The sequence below is a fragment of the Hipposideros armiger genome, unplaced genomic scaffold (assembly GCF_001890085.2).
Source record: "Hipposideros armiger isolate ML-2016 unplaced genomic scaffold, ASM189008v1 scaffold_82, whole genome shotgun sequence".
NCBI classification, from domain to species: domain Eukaryota; kingdom Metazoa; phylum Chordata; class Mammalia; order Chiroptera; family Hipposideridae; genus Hipposideros; species Hipposideros armiger.
Window position 1 is genome coordinate 743,810 of NW_017731432.1, and position 6,000 is coordinate 749,809.

A 6,000-nucleotide genomic window follows, 5' to 3' on the forward strand; every position below is an offset into this window, starting at 1 on the left:
ACATTAGACACTAATGTCAGTGATTTTTGTTTTTATTTCTAAAATTTCTAGATAATTCTTTCCATATCTGCTACATGTTTTTCTTTGCTACCTTTCTGTTCTGGTTTTATAGATACCATTCCTTCATCTTCTTGAAGGTTTTAACTGTATTAAACTTCCTTTCAGGTTTCTCTATTATCTCTAGGTCTTTAAGTCTGAATTCTCCCATGAGAGAGTTGTCTCCCAAGATATTGTACTTCTTGTTATATGTTGTGCAGTTTATTCTTGAGATAGTTATTTTTAGCATATTTTCCTGACGGTGCCCTGGGATATGGAGGCTACCCTAAGTGATGGTTTCTCAGTTGTATCTACCCGAGCCATGAGGAAGTGCACCAACCCCAAACTCGCTCTTATATTACTGTCTTGGCTTGGGACTTTTACATGGTGTGAATATCAAGTCCTGAGCCCACACCCCGTGTGGACTGGCTTGAGGTATTGTACTCATATGGCAACTCTTCCTACCCAAAGCCAAGGCCAGGTAGCTAGCAGGCAGAGATATTTTAGTTTTGTTTATGGAAGACAGCACTTTCCCAGACCCAGCTCTAAGCAGGGAGTCTACTATAGCCCCTGCCCACCAGTGGGCCCTATAAATACACTCCACATCCTACTGGAATGCTGAACCCCTCCTCAGGGGTACAGCTCCAACTCCTGCTCACCAATGGAATTCCCTCTCATTTCTGGCCCTTAGAGATTTCACATTCTTGCTTTTGAGCTTGGATATGTTGTTGTTGTTGTTGTGATGGTGGTGGTTTAATAATCCAGTATTTATCTTGCATAGCTATTATTTTAAGGAGAAGGGACTTCTATAAGTATTTGATCAAGTTTGACCTGGAAGTCCCACTCTCTGGGCCTCCCAGCCTTGTCACGGAGCCCCTAGCCTCCCTTCTGAGCCCCCATTATCTTCCTTGAACCCCTACCTCCTTTATCAAGTCTCACCCCTTTTCTGAACCTTCTTCCCTGCCACTTATCTGCAGTCCCTCCTATTCGCATCATCTCCCTCCCTGAGCCCTCACCCATGTTTCTCCTACCAGGGAAGTGAGGAACAGGGAAGCTTTGTTTCAGTGCACACTCAGCAACTCAGAAAAGTTCTTCCTCCTCATTTTCCAAACAACCCACTGCCGCAGTGGCTCTCGTTGAGAGCATGGAGCCTACCAGCAGGACCACAGCACCGTTGCCTCCTGCATGGTCGTCAGGAGTTGCGATCAAGGAGGGAGAATCCTGAAGGCAGAGGAGGAGCAGAGCAGCGCAAGAAGAGATGGCTTTGACCTTCATTTGCACATCCCCTTCTCCCTCAGTGTCTCCTCCTTGTGGGCCCCCCTCCAGCCCTAAGGATCAATGGGGGTTCACTTTCGCTGAGCTCAGCAACATGGCTCCCTCCCCACTTCCTGTGGCTCAGAGCTGACTGGCCAAGCAGGCCTGCGTGGTCTGGGCTGGGGAGAGCTCAGTGGCATGTCCAGATATAGAGGGAAAGAAATTCCCCGGGTTCCCCTCCCGCACCTCTCATCTGCTGGGGTGCCTAATTCTCTTGTCCTCTCTGGCTTCATTGGGAGAAGGAAGCAGCCCATATCTTTCTCTCACACTTCCTCCTGCTGCTGTCAATGGAGGTGAACCCCTAGAGGTGAATAACATATGGGATGCTATCACTCCATGAGTGATCTCTGCTCTAATCCCCGCCTCCTAGGAAGCCTTTCCACATTGAGACGAGCTGGATGACCAGGCACAACATTCTCCTTCTCCACCCAAACACACACCTGAAGAGATCAACGCTTCACATTTGTACAGCTCCCTGCATGATCGTGGCTTTTCCATGCCTTCTTCCTGGCAGCTGGGTAAGGTCGGGCAGAGGTGGAGTGACTTGCCCAAGGTCACCAGCTAATCCAAAGACAGAGCCAGGAAGCCCAGTCATTCCTTGAAGCTCGGTGCTGTTTCTGCCCCTGGTCCTGCCCACCTTCCTGGGCGCTGGTGCTTTCCACTCCACCCAGCTGAGCTCTCTCCTACAGAGCCCCAGTCTCTGCCACCTGCCCAGGCTCCCTGGTTCCTATCAGGCCAAAGTGGACCCTTCAGCTTTGCATTCAAGGCTCCTTGGACCCCCCCTTGCCAAGCTTGCTCTTCCTCCCCTGTGCTCTGTAACGTCTCAGCCCCACACCCTACCTGCCTACACACGCGCTACAGCACAGGGGTCAAGAGCTACACTAGCTAAAGTCTCCTCATTGAGCCTCGGTCTCCTTGTCTATAAAATGGGGGTGCGAACAGTATTAGCTCACAGGTTTCTGGGATGCTAAAATCGACAATGCAGATAAAGCACCCTGCATGAGATTTAGCATTTAGCATGGGCCTCCTTAATGGTAGCTACAGGCAGTATTGGCTGTGCTTCTCTGTACCTCTCGAAGTCTTCCTCACCTCCGTCCCCAGAAAGGTTCCCTCTGCCATTGCTTGTGGAGATGTCTCCCTTGTCTGACCACTAGTAACCCTAAGAGCTGTAAGAAAACCCAGGGGTTTCTGGGGTGAGGGAAGGGAGGAGGAGGTCTGGTGGGTGGAACCCTGGCCTGCTCACCCCAGTGCAATCAGAGCACCTCTGATTGAATGCTTTTTACATGCTGGGGTGCTACCTTACCACTCTGTCTGAAGAAAGTATTCCTATGCTAATAAAGTCTGAAAACCGCTGGCTTAAACCACACCTTCCCACTCCAAGAAAGCAATCTGAGCCCTTGGTTGACCTGACACTGGGAGTCAGTGACAGGCTTGAACCCAGGCTCCTAGTCCCAGCCACTTGCAGACCTCAACTCTCTCAGACCTTGGAGTCTCTGCCCCTGGCAGGAGTGAGTCCCAAAGAACAAGGATTGGGTCATCGATGGTTCCCCCTCAGCCCATAGCACTGGTCCCAGGACCCTATGCACAGTAGGTAGGTGCGGGCCAGGGGAGAGGACAGGTCGCAGACAATTCTAGGGTCACCCCTTGGCTGTGTATCTTTAGGTGAGTCCCTGATCCTCTGAGCCTCAGCTTTCTTGCATGCAAAGGGTTGCTCTCAGTCCCGAAGAGGCAGGGCCTGGTACACAGTTGGTGCTCCGCAAATGGGATCTCTCTCCCTCCCTACCCTTCTTCTCAATCAATATACTTCCTCCATTGATGGATGATGGTGACAGTGATGAATTACAGGAGATCCTGGAGCGCTGCCCCCTTCTTGTTGTACAGATGGGGAAAGTGAAGCCCAGAGGTGGGAAGGGACTTGCCCAGGTGGGACAGGGCGTGAGTCTGGGCAGGGCGGAGACACTGGGGCAGTGTTACCAGGGAAAGAAGTGGGGGCTGGGACTGGGAAGGAAGCTGCTGAGGGTGGGGCGAAGGGAACAGGTGAGACCGAGGGAGGGCGGGAGGAGGGTGGGAAACCACAGCGCCCCCCACCCCCTCCAGTGGAGAGGCCGCCTGAGAGAGCCTGAGGCAGCTGTTTGCTCAGAAAAGTGTCTTAGTCACTAAAGGCTGCAGTGAGGAAAGTTCATCCTCTCAGTCATGTCCTGGGAATCCGGATGGGGGCAGGAAGGCAGCCGGGTGATCCTCAAAGTGGCCACCTGTCCATCCTCTCTGAACCAGATTTTCTCCTCTTCTCAGACACACACACACACACACACACACACACACAACTAAACTTTGCTTAGGGCCTCCTCCTAGACCAGCTTCCACATTCCCCTCACCCCTTGGGAAGAATTCCCTGTCTTTCCACAAAGCAGGGGGCCTGACCCTCCATGACACATACACCTGCAGGAGAAACAGGCCACTGTGCCCCATGAAAGTCTTTCCTGATATCTAACTTCCATCCCTCTAGCTGCAACCACAGTCTCTCTCCTCTTTCTGCTGCCTTTGAGGGGGGTAATCTGGAGCTGGGAAAGATGACGAGAGGCCCTCTCCCTGCAGTGAGGGTTACTCACAAGGAGAAGCGGGAACTTTTTCAGTCTCTCCAATGGGAAGGGAGGTGGGGGGCGGGGGGAGAGATGATGCTAAAGTGGAAGATCAGACTTGTGAGAACAGACCCAATTTCAGATATTCCGGGCGTGGACAAAGGCGACATGGTCTCAAGTGCCATTTCTGCCATAGAAGAAGAGCCTCAAAAAGACCCCAAGAAACACCCATAGGCTTCTTGCAACTGCTTTTCTTCCTACCATTCAGGTCCCCAGTCCTTAGTCCCACCCCCGGGGACACTTGATGGACAAGGCTCAGAGAGGCAGTCCCATAGAGTTTGGAGGGCAATGCCACATATGGGGGGGTGTGTGTGTGCTAGCTTCAGCCCACAGGGAGCGGATGGGTTAACCTAGCTCAGGCTGCATCCATGGCTGGTCCCTGGGGTCCAGAAGCCCTCCTCAGTTACGGGTGAGGATGGGGCATAAATTGCCCAGGGGCACCAGGCTCTGGCCCTGGGCGCACCTGGGGCCAGGAGCAGCAGGAGAGATTCAGGTCAGACCCCATAAGGCACCCCCTGGTATGCAGGGGGAAAAGGGAAAAGGGTCAGTGTGGAAGTAGGAGTGTGCTCTGACTGCCAAGCCCAGCTTGGGGACCCTCCAGGTCCCTGCAGCCCCCTCCCTGTCCGCCCGCAGCTTTGCCTGCCTTCCTCCCCCACTGGCGCTCAGCAGATCAATGCTGCCTTTGCTGACAGCTGAGAATCGAGTTCGCCTTCCCGCCCCCTCCTCCGCCCCTCCCGCTCCGCTCCGTCCCCCGAGATCCTCCCGGAGGAACGAGAAGAGTTTGCTGCGGAAGCGCTTCACCCTGGGGCAGGGCCTGCGGAGCGAGCGGCTGATGTGGCTCAAGCTTTGGGCAGGGCAAGAGGGAAGATGGATCGTAAAACCCAAATTACCGCTCTGTGCAGGGCGGAGAGGGCTAAAGGGAACGAAAGGGCCGCCCCCTACAGTTAGAGAGAGATGGCCAGGCACCAAGAACTTTCCAGCTGGAGAGGGAATGAGGTGGGAGAAAGTCTCCCCCTTACTGGGCGGGATTCTGTGGGCCTCTGGGGAAGGGACTGTCCAGCCCCCACGCTGGCTCAGAGCTCACCTCCCAGCACCCATGTGCCCTGCACCTAGTTCCCTGACCTGGGGTCAAGGCAAGGGAGCAGTTCAGGCTGAACCTTGATCAGAGGACTCTTATTTGGGGCTGGGTGGCCTACCCCCATCATGGAGAAGCTCAGAGGTGGGCGTGGATGAGAGGAAAAACAGACACACCTGAGATACACTGTGCTACTACACACACTGACACAACTCGGCAGCGCTTGGGCACCAGGCCTTGCAGGTAGGGGCCGCTCACTGGCACACTTTCCACATCCTGCACAACGCGCAAAGGCACACCTCATCGCTTACACCACCACCATCCAGCGGGCTGGGCTCTGCACGCCCATCTTCACACCCATCGCATTGGACCCAGGACCCACACCTTCACTGACTCAGTCTCTACCTGGAAGTCCATAGCCACCCACTCTGCACACACAGCAGACAATTCTGGATCCACTCACACCCAAACTCCACACACACGACGCGTGTCCCAACCGCGACTGCCGCCACAACTCCACACTCCACGCCCCACTTTCCACCACCACACACGAGGGGTCCCAGCCACAACCACACAGGGTCCATACAGCCCCTGGCAGCTGTGCACGCCCCTTGCCCACCGCCAGCCTCCCGGCCCCGCGAGCTGCCCCGGGCCCGCCGCCAAGCGATCAGGTCCCGGCGGCACAGACTGGGCGGCCCGCGCGGCCGGTGCGCCCTGGCCCGCCGAGCGTCCCCTCCCTCCGCCCCGCTCTCTCGCTCGCTGATATAGAGGGAAAGAAATTCCCCGGGTTCCCCTCCCGCACCTCTCATCTGCTGGGGTGCCTAATTCTCTTGTCCTCTCTGTTTCTGGGAGATGCTCTGTCCCACCCTCATCCGACCTGAGAAAATTCTAGGAACTATAGGGGTATGACTGCCCCCTTTTTCAATGGGCGCTAGA